This window comes from Ambystoma mexicanum, chromosome 8 (assembly GCF_040938575.1).
Source record: "Ambystoma mexicanum isolate Mex_15411 chromosome 8, UKY_AmexF1_1, whole genome shotgun sequence".
Lineage (NCBI taxonomy): Eukaryota > Metazoa > Chordata > Amphibia > Caudata > Ambystomatidae > Ambystoma > Ambystoma mexicanum.
The window spans coordinates 668,632,794-668,652,972 of record NC_090929.1 but is presented as its reverse complement, the minus strand read 5'-3'; positions in this window follow the sequence as shown (position 1 = coordinate 668,652,972).

Here is a 20,179-nt window from a genome sequence, read left to right as displayed (position 1 = left end):
ATGCGAGCAGATCACAAGGAGAAGGACTGTGTGAGAGGAAAGCTACTAGGTGTTTGGACTGTGTGACAGCAAAGCTACTAGGTGTTTGGACCTTGACAGGAAAGCTACTAGGTGTTTGGACTGTGTGAGGAAAGCTACTAGGTGTTTGGACTGTGTGAGAGGAAAGCTACTAGGTGTTTGGACTGTGTGACAGCAAAGCTACTAGGTGTTTGGACTGTGACAGGAAAGCTACTAGGTGTTTGGACTGTGTGAGGAAAGCTACTAGGTGTTTGGACTGTGTGAGGAAAGCTACTAGGTGTTTGGACTGTGTGACAGCAAAGCTACTAGGTGTTTGGACTGTGAGAGGAAAGCTACTAGGTGTTTGGACTGTGTGAGGAAAGCTACTAGGTGTTTGGACTGTGAGAGGAAAGCTACTAGGTGTTTGGACTGTTTGAGGAAAGCTACTAGGTGTTTGGACTGTGTGACAGCAAAGCTACTAGGTGTTTGGACTGTGTGAGAGCAAAGCTACTAGGTGTTTGGACTGTGTGACAGCAAAGCTACTAGGTGTTTGGACTGTGTGAGGAAAGCTACTAGGTATTTGGACTGTGAGAGGAAAGCTACTAGGTATTTGGACTGTGAGAGGAAAGCTACTAGGTGTTTGGACTGTGTGAGAGGAAAGCTACTAGGTGTTTTGACTGTGTGAGCACTGTGAGAGGAAAGCTATCAGGTATTTTGGATGCATACTCTGTTGGAATGGGTTCTATGTTCTTAGATCGTCCGTTTTTTTCTTGCAGAGTTGCCCTGCAGAGTTATTTGGGGGTTCCCCTCCAATCCCCCCTTCCCTATTATCTAGTCCCTATTCCCCACATCCTCTACCTCTTATATCCCCTTACCTCCCTCCCCCATATTTTTCAATGAGGTTTTTCAGCCGAAAATGTTTGGCAACAAACTTTGCGAGAAAAAAATAAGCCTGGTGATGTAACAACATTGTACCTATGGAACGTGACTTGGGTGTACCCTCAAGTGGATTGGCCTCGGAAGCACCTGGGTTTTTGTGAAGGAACCACAATTCAGAAACCCAGACACAAGCAGATAAGGAATTACAGAGGTGCTGTTTCAAATTGGATTGTTTTTTTCGAAAGCCTTATTTCATCTCTGCCAGAAGAAGTGGTTCTACAAGCACGAAAGCTTGCAAATAATTTGCTTTGCTAGCCCAAGGTCCGATGCTGGTAATAATAATAATAATAATAATTAGGCTTTTATATAGCGCTACAAACCCTCAGGTATCTGAGCGCTGCTTATTATTACCCACGGTGTGTGGTGCTCATTTATCGACCTCGGAAGGATGAAAGGCTGAGTTTGGCCCCGCCGGGATTCGAACCTGCGTTAACAGGCTCTGCACGGGTGTCAAAGCGGGCGCTCTACTCGCTGTGCCACTTGACCGGCTTTTTGACTGATACAAGACCAGCCCCACAGACCTTTCTGAGGAGATAGTTGATAACGCTCACTCCTATTCAGCCATATCAGATCTTTGAAAAGTCCCAACGCCACAGGTTTCCCAAATGCACGTCAGAGCCTCATCCCATGGAAGATGCTGCCATTTCCTCATTGGCTATAAAGTAACACAATCTCAATACGCCAGCCTTGCCACACAAGCCTTCAAAAATCAAATGCCTAAGATATGATTGTTCAACATCCTTACTGGACTATTAGAGTCATGAGCCCGATATGTGGTTGATTGTAGCATCACCAATCTTGCTACGGTATCAGCCTGATAAATGGCTCGCCCTGTTCCAACATGACCAGTCTCTCAGAGGTAATTGTTGGGACCTCGCGAGACTCTCGTAGAGCCGGCAGAGCATGCACGGAGCATTGAGAAGGCGCCAACCTACAAAGCAAGTTGTGCTCCCAGCATGCATCCTCATGTGAGAGACCAAAGACACTTAAAAGGCGTTATTACTTACCTGTTCTGCATTTCTAGATATTCCTAGTTCTGGACATTGATAGGACCTTATTGATTGCAATTGCTGTATGCTTCCACTGCAATAAAGTTGTTTAAGCCAACTGATTCATCCTCATCATTTATACAACATAATTGGCGACGAGGACAGGATTGGAACCCGCACTCCATCATGCAAGGAGCAACACCGCCCCGCCTTTTCTACAAATGCAAGGTAGGCCTGCAATCCCATGGCCACAATGGCATCCACTATTCACAACCTATCTGGAAGCACTAGGTGGTTCGGGGTACACAGCAGCAAGGCAAAGAGCTATGTTACTAAACGCGCTGGGGGTTGAAGGTCAGAGAGTGTTTGCAGGCCTTACGCCCAAAGCAGGGATCAGTGAAAATGATGACGCATATGAAGAAGCCGTCAGAAGAATAATTAAGCGCTTTGCCAGCAAAGAAAATACTGTGCTGCACAGAATACGGTTCTACAATCGCTAACAAGAAGCATCAGAACCTGTAGACGACTACGTGACCAAGCTGCGAGAACTAGCTGCACTGTGCAACTTTGGAAATAATGCAGAAGGATTAATCTGCGACATGCTGACAGTCCACACCAACAGAAGAAAAGTGCAGGACAAATTTATTTTGGAGAAAGAACTCCAACTGGAGAAGGCCATAGATATTGTGAGAGCAGTCGAAAAAAAAAATCAGAAAGAGTACACAGGAAGTTCCGGCCCATCAGAAGTCCAAGCGATCACCTACAGGTATAAGAAGGAGAAGCAAGTGACAGATGCAAGAGAAGAGAAGTGGGAGGAAAATGAACCGCTGAAGTGTCACAGATGCACCAGCACCAAATACTTAGCCAACGACAGAGAGTGTCCAGCAAGAGACAAAGAATGCTCAGTGTGCAAAAGAATTGCACACTTCTCAGTGGTATGCAGGTATCGCAATAGAAAAGTCCCACAGTGCTAATGGTAGACAGCTCACAAGCCCCACTGTACCATCAGAGTCAATGGCATAGAAACGAGAGTCATGGCGGACTCAGGCTACGACCTTACCATATTACCCCTACGCACATACAAAGAAATGATGGGCACCGAAACGGTTGAAGTTCTCAAAAATTCCACAAAGGCACAGTATTTGGAGGTGCGTCAGTAGACCTTTTAGGATATATCAAAGGGAAGATGGAGTTCAAAGAGAGAGAAACCACCATGAGAATATACTTCACATAAGAAGGCCAAGCAGTCCTAGGATGGGACGATCAAGCCAAGCTCAAGATCAAATTAGATCCCAGCACGGAAGATCAAGTGTTAACTGTCAACTGGCAGAAGGGCCAGTAAAAATTAAGAACTTTGTACACAAAATATTATATAAAATATAATAGAAATTATAAGTAAGGCCCGTGTCAGCGACAGCCAGAGACATACTCAGAACCCAGCTCAACAAAATGGTGAAAGAGGGCACCATTGAGGAGATAGAAGCCTCAGAGTGGTTGAGCCCCATCGTCCTCATCAAGAAGCAAAACTCACAAGACTTGAGGGTGTGCATAGACCTTTGCAGCTTTAATTTGGAGGTCATATAAGATAGCTATCCCCTCTCCAGCATAAATGAACTCACCCTCATGATGAAGGAAGCCAGAGTGTTCTCAAAGCTGGATATGAGGGATGCGTATCATCAGATTCACCTGCACAAAGAATCCAAGCCACTCACAGCATTCATCACCCCATTTGGTACATATCAATTCACTAAGATGCCTTTTGGTTTGTCGTCCGCAGCTTCGGCATTGAGCGCATGATGGACTTACTTCTATGAGACATAGGTAACGTGTCCTACGTCTATGACGACATACTGGTCTATGCCACAGACAAACACACACATGATGTCATGCTGAAAGGAGTCCTCACCAAATTACAGGATGCTGGAGTCAAGTTGAGATACGAAAAGTGCGTTCAAAGAGCACAAGAGGTTGAACACTTGGGGTAGAAGATTTCGTCCCGGGGTATAACCCCCAAACAAAACCTGGTGCAAGCCATCGTCAAATCTCCAGAGCCAGCAAATAAAGAGGAAGTAAGGTTGTTTCTGGGACTCACTTAATATTATGCCATATTCATCCCCAAGTTTTCAGAGGTCACAACGCCGTTGAGAAACCTACTGAAAAAAGGCGCAGAGTTCACATGGCTGGAAGCCCAGAAGGAAGCCGTAGAGAATATAAAAGGACGGATAGTGGAAGCACCGTGCCTCCAGCCGTTTAATCCGGCGTGGTATACAGTCATCACCACAGATTCCAGTGTGTGTGTGCTATGTGCCGTGCTCACCCAGAAGAAAGGGGACACCAAACACGTTGTGTCATTCGCCTCTAAAGCCCTGTCCATGGCTGAGAAGAACTACTCCACAGTGGAAAAGGAAATGCTAGCCTGCGCATGGGCGGTGGAACATTTTAGGACTTACGTATGGGGCACCAAGTTCAAACTAGTCAGCGATCATAAGCCCCTCATTCATATGCTCAGTCCAGGTGGGACTAAATCATCGACACCCCGGTTGGCAAGCATTGCTGCAAAACTCCAAGAATACACGTTTGAAATCACCCACATGGCCGGTGGGAGAAATGCCTAGGCGGACTGCATGTCAAGGTTACCTGGGAACAAAGAGAAAGCCACCATGTTCCTGCAAGACAAATGCATAGTAGCATCCATCCAAGACCTCAGAGGCCCAGAATACCTGGAGTTATGTGAAGTGCACTGGTACGAGGAGCACAATAAAGACCCCACCATGGTGAGACTTAGAGAGTGGGTTAGGAATGGATGGCCTGAAGAGAGGGCCGTACCGGAAGGCATGAGGGCGTATTGGAAAGTGGCATATGAAATATCAGGGGTTGAAGGATTGCTCATAAAAGGAGATCAAGTAATAAGTCCAGTGGGAATGAGAAGAGTCATCCTGTGCAGGGCCCACTCAGGCCATTTAGGAAACACCATGACACAGCGAAAGTTAAGAGAGGCGTACTGGTGGCCTATCATGGACCAGGAATATGCTCCATGATTAAGAGATGCCACGAGTGTCTCAACAGTGACAAACGCTTGAAGACCAGACAAGCCCTGATGATTCCCACAGAGATCCCAGAAGCAGTGTGGCACAAGGTGGGGTTGGATTTCACAGGACCATTGTAGGCAATGGCTTCGAGCATCGGTATGGGATAGTACTGGTAGACTACCTGTCAAAATGGGTAGAAGTAGAATTTGTCCCCAACATCACCACAGCCACCGTCATAGAGGTCCTCCTATCCATTTTTCAGAGGGAAGGTCTCCCCAAAGAGTTAGTCACGGACAACTTAGTACAGCTGGTGGCATGGGAAATGGGAGTCATTCCTGCAAAAACACAATATAAAACAAAGGAAGGTCCGCGCTTTACCACCCCCAAGCGAATGGACTAGTGGAGAGGGCAAATGGGTTAGTCAAAGGAGCCATCCAGTTAGCAACCTCTTCAGGAATGGATCCTCTCAAAACTGTCAAGGAAGCTGTGGCAGCCCACAGATTAACCCCCAACGGCATCACCAAAGTGTCGCCGTTTTGAATGCTGAGGGGGAGGAGAGCAGCAGCCACATTGGTACCACCATGGTTGGCCAGAGTAAGAGAAGATGATGAAGTAGACATGGCTGAAGTAGTATGGAGGTTGGAAAGCAGCAAAGCATGCATGAAGAGATGGAGTGCTCAGAGAAGAATGACCCAAGGCTGCGAAGTCAAGGAAGGCGATTGGATCAAAATACATCTACCGAGCAAGGACCAAATGACAGGTTCCAAATTCAACCGACCAATAAAAGTTATCCATAGAGGGACTAATCACATTCATACAGAGGATGGCCGCACGTGGAACATGGAGCATGTGGCAATGTTTGAGAAGCTGTGTGAAACGGAGAGACCCCAAGAGGAATACACCCCTGATAAAAGCCCCAACAGACATGCCACTAGAGAGCGAGAACTACAAATTACCATGAGAGAAATCACAGGAGAGACAGAAAGAGAGGTGGCGGAAACATCCACAGAAGCGAGTTAAGCTCAGGACACAGGTGGTAGGAAAGAAGATCGTCTGAGAAGAGAGTACAGAAGACCGTTGAAGTATGATGACTTTGTAATGGAGCGAAATTTTCTGTGTTATCAAAGCGAGGTATGTTCGGACCTCACGAGACACACTACGGCGTAGTCTCACGAGATTTCCAGCGCGTCCGGCGAGAGCCGGCAGAGCGCGCACAGAGTATTTATAAGGTACCAACCTATGAAGCAAGTCATGCTCCCGGCGCTCCTCCTCATGGGAGAGTCCAAGACACTTAAAAGACGTTATTGCTTACCTGTTCTGCATTTCTAGATATCCCTAGCTCTGGACATTGATAGGACCTTATTGAATTGCAATTGATGTATGCTTCCACAGCAATAAAGTTGTTTGAACCAACTGATTCATCCTCATCATTTATACAACAGTAATGACTGAAAATGTGTCATTTGATCTGGTTGACCTTCGAAATGCAACTGTCTAACATCACCAACTGTGCCTACTATACCTAAATTAAACATGGATGGTAATTGCAAGCACCATTCAGTTGACATGGACAAACAACCAGGTTTGCATCTGTGACCAATCAGCCTTTAATAAATGTGCTTCTAGCATGAATGACACTGCCCCTTCCCTTAATGTCTTAATGAGAGCAGCCTAACAGTGTATCCCTCTCTCCCCTGCCTGCACATAGATTGCATAGCCCCATTTAAACCTTTCAGACTGCAATGCATGTGGTTACCATCTGAAGTTCTTACCTGTGCAGGTAAGGTTATTGGCAGGTCAGCTTGACAGATGGAGCAAGAAAGAGGTCAGCATTCTCAACCTCGGAAGCACATTATCAGTTCACTGTGATGCCCTTCGAATTGATGAATTCCAATGCCACTTTTCAGCAGATGATTAACCAGGTTTTGTCTGGTCTGGAAAACTTCAGTGTCACCTATTTAGGTGACATTGCTGTCTTTAGCCAAACCTTGGAGGATCACTTATCCCACATGAAACAAGTGCTTCATGTCCTGCAGAATGCATGTCTGATTATTAAGGCCACGAAGTGCCAGATAGTGCAGGGTACAGTGACTTACCTAGGCCACCTGGTTGTTGGAGGTAAGAAACCACCTCTCGAAGCAAAGGTAAAGGCTGTGAAGGATTGGGATCTCCCCACCACACAGACTACGTAGGTGAGAGCCTTTTTAGGTCTGACCAGGTACCACCGGTCGTTCATCAGAGGATATGGGATCATTGCCATACCCCTGAATGATGTAACCTCCAAGAAAATGCTGAAGAAGGTAACTTAGACCCCCACATGTCAAACCTCTTTTCAGGATTTAAATGATAGACTTTGCAGAGCCCCAGTTCTGAAAGTGCCTATGGTCAGGAGTTCATTATCCCGCCTGTGATTTTGGGATTGGAGCAGTGTTAGTGCAGCTGAACACTGAAGCGGTAGACTAACCTGTTGCCTACATTAGCGGGTGGTTGATAAAAAGGGAAAGGAACTAGGCTGTCATAGAAAAAGAGGTGTATGTGGGCGTGTGCACCATAAAGAAGCTGAAACCCTACATCTTTGAGTCTTACTTTACGATCCAGACAGACCACCGGCCTCTGCGATGGTTAATGGCCATGTAAGGGGAGAATCCTAAGCTTTTGCATTGGGCCATATCCCTACAGGGATTAGAGATGAACATCCAGCACAAGCCAGACTCCCTGCATGGAAATGCAGATGGCCTCACCTGGTACTTTCTCCTTGATGATGAACCAGACCCTCAGTATGGTGGTGGTTCACATGTTGAGGCTGGGGGGCATGCGAGGAACTGGAGCATCCGCATGGGGAGTGTGCACCTGCCAGGACTTTTTTTTAAATTTTGTAAGAAATGGAATGATGGAGCTCAACTTCAGAAAATGTGTGGGTCTAATTCGTACACATTTTCCTAAGCTTGCCTCACAACAATCACATAGTCAAGTGTATTCTGGAGGGACGCAGCCCACAGGTGTAGTCCTCCCTGTCACATTTAGCTGGAATGTGACAGCCAGGAGTAAATTAAAGCATCTCAGGAAGGGGAAGGGAACACCTTCATACTGCCATGGCCAGCCTAATTAAATGTCAAAGGCTCCATGGATCTGCCCTACTCTATTGTCAAAGTTCTGTGTGTTGGCAGCGCATACTAATGAGATTTGATTGAGGCAAGCTTGAAAAGAGGCCTGGTCACAGAACTAACAAAAGGGACAGGAAACACCAACACCTCTTTGATATGCAATGTGTCAACATGAAGCTAGCTCCCACCCCTCTCTATGAAGGGCAGTGAATGTCATGTCTGGGACAACTGTTACAGGAGGCACCCCCTGCAGGGAACCCCTTTTCAGATGGAAGAAATATGCGATTTGATGGAGACAGAAAGTCTGTTCTCACCACAAATGTCAAGGGAGACATGCACTTTGATCATGAGTCACAGAGAGATCAATTAACTAGAGAGAGACACTTTGATCCACAACAGACAGGAAGATGGGTGGGACCTAGTAGTACATGTTGTCACCCCTTTCCTTTTCTGTTGCAAAGCACTCTGGTTATGACCTCATGCATAACAGAAAACGGTTGGTTGGGACACAGGTTTGGTTCATTACGGTAGGCTTAGCCTGCACCAATCACTGGGGCCCATTTGGCTTTGAAAGCAGGCTGAGTCCCTCTTTTGGCAGATCTTTCGACGACTTCAAAGGAGTAAGAAGAAGGACTCATTTGGACCCTGGCTGAAGGTACAGTCTGTCTTACAGCTTCCGCCAGTGAAGGAAGGGCAGGTTTTCCAAGAGGGAAGCAAGATCCCTCCTATACACATCTCCCAGGGACCAGAGGGAGATAGCGACCACAGAGGACCCGTCCAGCAGCTCCAGAACTGGTACCCAGTCAGCACACAGCGTGCCCTGCTAGGTTCTGCCAGCAAGCTTCCTAGGTGGGAAGTGTCAGAGAGTCTCTGAACAAAGGACAAGGCCGTTGCCTGCAAACACTCTTCTCAGCTTTGGGCCGGCCGCCTTAAAGGACACAAGCCCTGCAAAGAAGCTAGGAGGAGTCCCACAACAAGCATCAACCAGCATCCATCTTTTAAGGACATTTTCGAGGCAGTCGAGCCCTCGAACCGCGACTGGCTGCACCACTGACTGTTGTCACGCTGCAGTCACTAAAGCCATCTGAGACGCTTCGACCAGCGTTCCAGATCTTCCAACCAGCACAGAAACCCGAGCTGCTGTGTAGACCAGCCTGACAATCGTCCATCAATCCTCGCCTGCCGAACTGCCTGCTGCCTGATACCCGCAGCTGTCTCCCATCTTGAACTCTGTCGCAGGAGCTGCAAACCATCCTAGAAACGACCCGGTGGTGTTGAGCATCCACATCATCTCAAGCACCAGGCACATTGTAGTTCTGTCCCCCTGGTCCTTCTCAGAAGTCCCCTCGTGACATTTATGACCCCTTGCTCCCTTGGTGCTGAAACCAAATAACCTTGAACAGTTGAGATCGATTGCTCTACCGACTACCCTCCTGTGAGTATCCAGAGTGCATCTCTTTCCTTCATGAAAATGTCTGTCCTCTATGTTCCTTTACAGGGTGGGTTGTATTTTGTCGTGTGCTTAAACTGTCTGTTGTAATAATAATAAAGTAGATATTTGTATACAACCTTGACTGGACAGTCCCTTTCATCATTGTGTAATAATTGTATTTGCGCTGTGTTGCAACTAACCAACGATCCACAACCTTGTGGAGATAAGCCTGCCGTTCCGTCCACGTTACCAAAATTGAACAAGGAGGATTATAATTTACTTGTGTTTCCAATCTGTTCGGATCCCTTCTGGTGTACTAGAGCTGATTGATGGTTTAGAAACAGATATTCATCCCTGGACCACTGGTGCCCCGGAAGTTGATTCGTCACAATTATATGTATGGTTTTATAAAGGTGTTTATTCGTGTTGCAGTGTAGACAATGCACCATAGGTCCCAGTAGTTCCATCATCTATGCATGATGTGGCATAATATGGCCATATGTGCTCTCAGCTTCAATGTTGTAATTGATGTGTTGCTCTTATAGTGCGTATTACCCGCACACCTGGCACCAGGGTGGGGCAAGCACAGACAAATACAGATTCTGCAACGTGGAATAGGCTATGCATATGCACTGGCTTGAAGGAGGAAGGAAACACAAGCCACTTTACATGGGGATGACTTGAAGGAAAAAGGAGCAGGGGAATATAGAGTTACTGCACTAGCCTATCCCAAACCGTGCTGCCCATTGCACATTTCATTGGTTGGTGCTCTTGGGAGCAAAACACCCCGCACAGTACGAAGCACCCCACACACAGCATGTCACAAACTTGTTTTTGTGCGAGCCTTCAATTTGTGTTAATTTATTTCACACTTTCAGTTCGACTGCTCTGCTTGCTCAAAAAAGCAAACCGTGCTATGGCATGACATTGATGCCTCCTCCAAGTCTAGCCGAGCACACTCCTCAGGTATGGATGTGGGTTGATGTAATCATATTTATTTACTTATTTTATTTATTTTGTGCAGTGACGCCACCATACCATCGCCGACTGCATACACAAGTATGGCACGCTTTTGAGGCACTTGAGTCTTCTTGTCACAAGCTTGGCTGAAAACGGCTTCAGTGTTGAAAAGGGCCGCTTCACAAGCCTGTTGCAGAAACAGGGAAATGTCTCTAAGGTGTGGTGTGCACCCAGCATTTTGGGATAAGGTGACACACGTTAAAAATGTCTATGTACAATCCATTGGTTACTGCATCCAGTGCTCACAGTATAAATGCATTCCCTAAACAGAACCCGGCCTAAGATAGGCTTTCTTTACTTTGACATCCTGGGTCGGATATGGAGCACCGTCTTCTCTGACGGAAGGATGACTGACACTCCTTTTGAAAGAAATCGGTCCTGACAAGGATGATCCAAATAATGACATCATCGAAACCGGTCGAATCAAGATTCCATGGATGTCTCTAATCTACATGAGACACATGTTATAAATAACTAATTGCTAATGCCAAAGGGCATCTTAGACACAAGCTGTACCCTTTGAATTTTCTCCAAGTCCAAGACACCATAGAATACATTATTTGGTAGACTTGACTGTGAAAAAAGTAATTGATGCAAACGAGATGATACAAAGGCAATCGTTTTTTACAAGTATTGCGCGAATTGCACTTCAAGGTGCAATTTTTTATGCGGGCGAGTGAAGCACACTTCGTGGAGGGTGAATAAACTTCCGAAACTATTCCACCCGTGAACTGTTTCACCTCGGCAAACCATTTTTATGCTCTTCTGGGACTGGTTCCGAAATTGAGCAGTTTATGCACTACTCATTGTAGAGTTAGGGTCAGCACCTCTTTTTCTATCCCTCTGAGATAGGCGGTAAACCATCGCAACCTAGGGCCAGACCACCCTGCAGGGCTAGGCTGTTCTTCTGGCCAGGGTTATTGTAGGGAACACAATAGTCCTTTTTGTAATGAATGAGTCATAATAATGACCCCATTCCTGTTCCTGGTTTGTATGATACTACACAAAAGGCGGTGCCAGACTAGGGCTTGGGAGGGCTAAAGCCCTTCCCACGTTAAGGCAGCAGCCATCACTCTGCTGTGACAACCAGCCCGGGCTCAGGGGGCAAGTACCTGTCACATGTCTCACCTCGGTGTGCGGTGCATTTGCTTACTTTGAAACTTAAAATGTAAGCAAATACACTGCTCTCCGAGGTGAGAAAACTGTCATTAACATGACTGCAGGCAGCAGCAAACGTAGAGACAAAAGACAAAAGCGTAACCAAGGGATATGAGTAGACCCCCCTCTCTGGAAGCTAAAGGCTTAACTACTAGGCTCAGCTTTTACATGACCCAGGTCTTTCAATAATTAGTATTAATTCTAAAAAAACATTTTTGTTTGTGTGTATGAGAGGATTGTATGCATGCAGGTATGAATATATTCATGCATGTAGCTGAGGGAGTGTGTAAGAGGGTGTATGTATGTGAGGGGTGTCTGCAAGTGCACGCATATGAATGAATGCAGTGTGAATGGTGTACATGGGTGCAACTGCATGTGTGAATGAGAGTGCAGTGCAAATGTTCTGGGTGCTTGTGTGAATAACAGGTAAGCTCTATGGGTGTGTGACTGGTGGGTGAATGTCTATGGATGTGTGTTCATCTCTGTGTGTATGTGTACCTGTATATGTATTTGTGCGTGTGTTTATGTGTGTGTATTGTGAGACAGGCATGGTATCAAGAGAGATGACAAAGACAACAGATTTATTTTTCCAACAAAACTTTATTAATGACCAGGATGGTATAACGCCTAACTAACCCTATACTATGGTGGGATTTTCCCAGCCTTAATAAATCTAAGGAAATTCTATGTCTACAAGTCCAAATCAAACGTCTTTTCTGTATCAAAACCTATGCTTGTCCTCACAACTACAACAAAATTTAGTGGGGAAATGTTCTGAACCAAATATGTGTTCCAATTCAATACAGATCAACTGTAACTTCATTTAAAAAAGGTTTTATTTTGTTCTGAGGTTTCCTTCTGTAGATTCACATGTATCACAGTTTGCATTAAAAAAAAGGAGCTTGGGTTTCCCTTCCCCAAGTTCAAATGTAACCAGTTTCATACAAGACTGTGATCTTGGGACTCCATTCCCCAAGAAAAACACTCTCCAGTTCTTTGATCTTCAGAGTTCCCTTCCCCAAGACTTACACTGAGCAGTTGACTTGTTTCCTCTGTTCCCAAGTTTACAAAAGAATTCCTTTGGTTAGGTTCACCAATGACACACACTTATTTGCTGCTTTTTCAATATTTAGTAGTTTCTGGTCTAGGTGCAGTTGTCAGACCACACAGTGCACCCACTACAGGTCACGCAACCAGCAACCACATGCCGTGTCTTTAATTTGACTCTTGATATTGGCAATATCAGTGTTTGGGAAACTTTGTGGACTAGGCGCAGTTGTCAGACCACAGGGTCCACCCATCACAGGTCACGCAACCATATGTTTCCCCAAAGACCGTTGTTCAGAAATATTCAAGACAACTCTTCAATGCCCTTATATGTGTTGCACATTATTCTTAAGGTGTTTTTCTGACAATGGGTTACTTGATACACTTGATTGTCCCAGAATGTTTATGCAGTCTTTAGTATTTTATAGTTTGATCAAGTAATAACTTTCTTTTCATTCAATTCTTCATAATTGCAGCATTCACTTAGTTTCACTCAAACCATGACTTCCTGTCCCCCAATATTCAGTAAATGTAATGTTTAGTTTTATTTGTCAGGATAACACCTTTCATTTGATTGGATATTCAATCAATGCAGTTTCAAGTTGTGCAGCATCTTTCATTTGGTTCGGCATTCAATAAATGCAGTCTTAAGTTGTGCGTGTGTTAAATAACAACTTTCACTTCGTCCGGTATTCAATAAATGTTATTTTGCATTTCTTCTGTGGCTGTTACCATTTCCATGGTCCCTTGGAGCGCCTCAGTGTTCCTAGTGTCTCCTGACACTTACCTGGTCTCTGCAGTTCCATTCAGCGGCTTCTCCTCAAGCAGGAAAACCAATTTGCCAGTTGGCCGGGTGCTTCCCTCCACACACGCGGGTCTTTGTGCTTGGCCCCGCCTCTGCTCCCTGGCAGTGCCTGCTGTACGCCTTCCCTCACAAGGGTTCCCAGTCCTGCACAGTTACCTTGGCAAGACTCTCAGGATCTCAGTCGGCGTTGCGGCTTCTTGCTTCTCAGCACAGCAACTTCTCGGTTCTCTGTTCCTTTTGCGACTGCATCTCACATGTGCTTCTGATTTCCACCTTTTATATTGTTCTCTACTACTAACAGACTGCAAGTGAAACAAGGTATACTCAATTGCCTGGCGCTGCTTAAGCCTATTAGTGTGACATGCCTGATCTTTGTTACTACATGCCTAGAGGCCATTCTTCTTCGTCACCGTACCAGAACAGTGTTTATAGTAGGAACTCTGCACTACTCCTAGTTGTTTCTTCTTCTTCTTCTACTAAGGGCCTCATTACACGGTAGGCGGTGAGCCATGGCGCTATTAGGGGCATGGCTCATGCCGGTAAAATACCGGCACCGCCTTGGCGGAAAGGGGATTTACCGCCCCATTCCAAGGTTGGAGGGGCGGTAAATCCCCTTTCCGCCATTGCCCTTCCCCATTCCCATTTCTGCCCCATAGGGCTCTATGGAAATGGGGAAGGCGCTAATTACGCCACCGCAATTTTGCGGTGCCGTAATTAGCTCCGAGGTCCCTTAGCGGGTTGGATTTTAACGCCTGCAAGAAGCAGGCGTTAAATCCTCCAACCCGCAAAGGGACCTCGTAGTACGGCGGTAAGGGTTAACGGTCACCGTTGCCATTAACGGTGACCGTTAACCCTTACCGCCGTCCGTGTAATGAGGCCCTAAGTATCCAAAGGATAACTGCAAGGGATGATGGGATGAGATTGGCAATAGCCCATAAAGGCTAAGGCAGGTGAGGATAGGTCAATATCAGAAAAGGGGGGATACCATTTCTCACCTTTGGGCACCCTCTCTCGGATCCACAAGGACCCTCCACTCAGGAGATCCTTCCTCGCTTGCCATCCCCATGGTTGGGATCCAAAAGTGATGGCCCTTCCCTGGCCACCCTAACAGAAGATCCCTGGGGAGTAGATGTGAGAGTACCTTCAGGTTTCTCACAGTATGCAAGGCTGTCGCCCGGGGCGGGGGGGCATTGGAGCATGAACGTTTTTTGACAGGACCTTGGCATGTTTTGCTGTAGTGTTTGGGTAAAACAATGCCAACTTGAGCGTTATTATGTGAAGGTGGGGTCGGAGTCAGGGGAAGGTACTTCAGTGGGGCTACTGGGTCCTACTGTGGCATGTAATTTTGTACTCGCATTACGGGAAGAGCCAACATGATGAGTGTTCTTACGTGGGGGAGATCATGTTTCTTACACAATGGGTTGCGGGGGGCATTTGTGCAGCCCACAAGGCAATGTTTGTTACTGTGGCATGACATTTTTTACTGGTGTCGCAGCGCAAGTACAACATGAGTGGTTTTATATGTGGGAGGATTTGTGTAATGATAATGTTATGTTATTTGTATAGCACTTTGGCCAAAGCACTGTACAGAGAACATATTTACATATAATTACATATCATTATCTCCCGACTGAAGTTGGTACTCATGTATCAACCTCAGAGGGATGAAAGGCTGAGTTTGCCTTGCCGGAATTTCAACCTGCGAAGCACACTCAGATCGCAACATGGAGCGCTCAACCCGCTGAGCTATCTTACCAACCAGCCAGCACGGTCATTTTTGCAATATATTACTGGTGTTAATGCCAAAGGCAACATAAGTGTTCATACATTGGGGTAGGGGCTTTTTTGCAGACTGCAAGGCAATATTTATTTACTGGTATGCCATTTTTTACTGCCGTTAGGGAGCAAATACTACATGATGAGAGTTCTTACATGGGGAGGCGGGAATTTGTTTAGCCAGCATGGATATGTTTTCTTACTGTGTGGTGGCTTTTTTACAACTGGCATTAAGGAAAAGCAAACAGGAGTATGTTCTTACATGGGGATACAGGTATATATTGGCAGAGCAGCATAAACATGTATTGTTATAGTATCATTACTGGCATTATGGACAAAGCAAACATGAGTATTTTCTCATGTGGGAATACTGGCATATACAGGAGCACCAGCATGGACATGTGTGGGCACAATCAGCATGAACTTGTTTACACTTGACGAGTACTGGCATATAGTAGGCAAAGGCATAATGAAGACTTCTTTGAAAATACTCCTGTGCATTGTTGGTGATTTCACATCTAATGGACTTTATGTAGTCTGACGCCCAAAAAACGATTGTAAACTGTGTGGCTTTTTACCCAATTTATCAAAGAAAGTGTACTGTAAAATGTACCCATCTTGATTGGTTTGCCATCCCTCACTACGCTCCGTGTATTGTGCACATTTAACCAGCGGCATAGCAAGCCCCCTTCCTTCTCAGGGCTCTCCTTAGTGTGGGCGCTAGTACATTAGCTCCAGGCCCCACTTGTTACACAATCCTGGCTACTGCTATGATGAGTTGGGGTGAAAGATGCATTTAATGGGCCAAAGAAAGGTGTAATATCTGCCTAGCCTCCTGGGCTGGGGAGGTGATGGAGGGGGGGTATAGGAGAGGGGTCAATAGCGCAATAGTTGAAATGACCCCTCTCACTACCAGCTTTCAGAATTGCCATCCAGCACTACCAAAATGTTGAGTCTGGCTCTGTTCTTTCTCCCCAGCCAGACCTAAAAATAAAGGCTAGGTTCAACCACACACCGTAAAATTCGGTCAGACTTTCAGCATGTGCACTAGGAATACATCCGTGCAAAACGTTTATAATACATTTCAATGTCGATTATTAACATATGTATTGCTCAGTGTGAAAACCTTGCTGGGTTTTACTGCTATGAGCTTAACAAGATCCTTCCCCACAAAAAATTCTGGGCCCATGCAACGATTAATGCAGCCCCAGGTTAAGTGCCATTTAGGTGCCCCCTCAGTTAAAATAGGGTCAGGATGTATGTTTCTAGGTTCAAAATTGCACCCATGCGGTCCCACTTCCGCTGGGAGCCCAACGCTTCATCAAAGCGCTCTATAATGGCAACAAGGTGCAACTCACATTGAGTCAATATCTTCTGAGTACTACTGTTGCAACTAACCTTGGATTAAAACAAGGTTGTACTCTGCCACCAATATTGTTCAATTTGTATGTTGCAGATTTATCTTATAAAATACAATATTTTTCCTCCCCGTCATGGAGTCAATCCTGTCTGATGTTTGATGTACGCGGACGACACTGTCATGCTAGATTGTACCCAGTTAGGGTTACTAAGGAGTCTCATTGCATTACAAGAACATGCTAGCAGGAATAACTTGAGTATTAATAATAAAAAAAACTAAACTGATGATAGTTAAGATGGGGAGTAAGAATAATAAATGTTTCTGGAAACTATCGAAAGAACGAATGAAGTTGTTCACAGCTATTTGTGTTTGGGTGTGAATATCACAGAAACTCTAGCAGTTGGTACTTTTGCCTCTGGTGTGATTGGCAATGTTTGTACAAAATTTGGTGCAGTTAAACTTTTTGTAGCGCACAAAGGGGGACACTCTACAGACTGATTACTCGAAGTGTATCAAACAAGTATTGTACCAAGTGCTTTATATGGTCTGGAAATATACCCAGACAAAGAAACAACTTGGTTATCCAAGTTGGAAGCTAAATTTGGGCGATCTTCACTAGGGCTATCTAAATCCACACCAATAGAGGCTATTCAATGTGAACTAGGTTTATTGGCTATGCATACCATGAAAAAGATAGCAATCAGGATATTGCTATTAAAGATCCTAATAGATAAAGGTCATTAAAGATTCCTTTTTTGGGTATGGCAATTCCCAGCTTGGTGCCGTTAGATATCAAACTTTGTTTGCGAGATATTCATTTTTTCTTTGATGAAATAGATTATAAAGTCATCTATCCAATTAATTTAGGGGATTGATATCAGAGAACGTAAACAAAAAGCCGGAACTTGGGATTGGAATAATATCATGAGGATACGAAGTAAGAGAAGGACCTATGTTCATCATGTGAATCATGGGTCTCCGAGGACTGGCCCTCTACAATATATTGTTAAAGAGTACAATGCAAAGATTAAGGGAATCATCCTCAACCCCCGACATTTGAACATACGGGAGCGTAGACAAGCGTGCCATTGGAAAGCAGGTAATGCCGTATATGTAACCAAGAAATAGAGACATCAAGACACCTGCTTACGGGATGTGAAAAGGTGACGGAACAGTATAAAAAGGGATACCAAAGTACCCTGGATATCAGATTTATAGAGAGTGATCAATCGTGGTCATATATTTATTCAGCGGAGAACCATATTTTAAATTCTAATGTCTTTTACATATGGCACACATTATTTGAAAAGCTCAGGGATATTAAGCACACTGATTTTATAGAGTTTTTTTATGGTATGATTTGAAAGGTAACCTGAAGTTATTTGTGAATTTTCTATTAGATCTATTGTGTTAATGTGATTTTACTTGTGAAAAGGTGTTTTGTAGTGTTTGAAAGGTTTATATGTAACCATGAACACTTTAATAAAAAATGAAAAATTATAATGATCAAGTGAGTGTTAAAAGTTTATTTCAGGTTACTCAAGCAACTTCTAGGAGCAGAAGGCAAATCTCATCTACAGAGTATTTGGTGTTGTTCAAAGTATGGTGTTCATCCCCATTCATCCCTGCACCTGCTAGCTCCAAAATCTAGCCCCATCATCGGCCTCTTCACAGTCTGGAGCTCACCCCTAATTCAGACCATACACCTGCCTCTGTTTAGCCTGAAGTTACCCTCATTCCAGCCTCTGCCTGTTCATGATCTTGAGCCTGCCCCCGACTCAGTCCGTCACTTGCCTCCTCCTACTTTGAAGCATAAACGCAAACCAGTTTGTGTCTGCTCCCAGCCTGTGCCTCACCCTTGACATCACCTGCCTCTACCAGCCTTGAGCCCACCTGCAATCATGTACCTGCACGTGCCTCTACATAGCATCAAGCTTACACATAATCTATTCCCCGCCTCCCCCTGTCTGAAGGACAGCCCCCGCAATGTTTCCTGCTGACCTGCATTTATCCTCCTGTTTCCCTGGAGCTCACTGCAATCCAGCCTCTGCACTTGCTCCCTACCGCATGGAGATCACCACCAACTCTGCAACTACTAGCTCTCAGTGTTAGCTCCCTCAATATGAATCCTGCACTTGCCCCTTCCTGGTTTGGACCTCACCACAACCAAACCCCTGCATCGCCTTCGCTCAGTCTGGAGTGCTCCTGTAACCCAGCAACTTCAACCAGCTCTAACCTAGCAACTTCACCCAGCTCAGCCCAACCTGATGCTCACCCACATTCAGCCATTGATTATTCTAAGCCCAAAAGCATACCCCAACTAACTCAGCCCCTGCATAAGCCTGCATTGTGCCCCCAATCCAAATCATGCACCTGACCCTTAGCCACCTGACTCACACCCCAAATCTGGCTTCCTCACCTACCTCCCGCCACATGGAGCTCACCCTAATTCTGCACCTACCACTGCTTGACCTGACGTGTACCCCTCACCAGGAGCTCACTCCAATCAAACCACAGCACCTGTGTCCTCCCAGCATGGAGTTCTCTACCAATCCTGCATCTTCCTCCTCCAAAATTTAAGAAGCAGTGGTGATCTGCACCTGCCTGGCAGTGGTCCGATTTACCACCAGCATCCTCGCCAAGAGAGCTCAATAAACTCCTGCTCTGGAATTCCGGTCTGGTGAGTCCATTTGTTTACTGGTTGGAACCATTGAAATTCCAACCAGCAAGCAAATGCTTGAAATTTCCACACTCACGGTGAGTGGATTTTAATTCCGCTAAATGTTTTTGTGCGGCAGTACCTTAGGTGGTAGTCATTCCTCCCAATCGAGAGGACCCTTTCATCTGTTTTCCCTTTCCCGAACCAGAATAAAGTCAGTACTTAGTTTAAATACATACCTGGTCCTGGTAAGGCTTTCAAGTGGGAGCATGTTAGCCCACATTTTTTTGATGTTTGGCTTAAAATTATTTTTAGAGAGCAACACAGTCATTCCTGTACCCATCTGGTCTACTCTTGAGGAAAAGTTATCAATGCCATTCTTGAGCTCTCCGACAGTGTAGTCTTGTACTAGATTTTTACACTACATCCATGAGATTATTTTACTTTTCACCTGCTCAATCACCACCTCCTTAACTGCCTTGATTGGCAGAGTCCAGTTCAACAGGGTGGCAACTCACAATATTACCACATGTACTCCATTTTACCCAGATAAGTAACCTCAGCGGAAAGTTTGTGAAGAGTACCTTGTAGGTTATGTTTTGGGAAGGGTACATTCGTGACTGTGACCTGGGGTGCACCGCAAAATATTTTAGGGGAGGTCCTCACCTTGTAAAATATGGAGGAAGGAGTCGGAAGGAGTCGGCTCTGCATCCAGTGTCTTCATAGGGGGGTAAATGTTCTAATGGCCACAGACAGTATTTACTCTGTGAAATGTTCCTGTGTACTGTACAGGAAGTGTTCACCTTCAGATCTGGCTATACATCTTACAGCATTTTAGCAGATTTCTTCCAAACATGGTGCTGT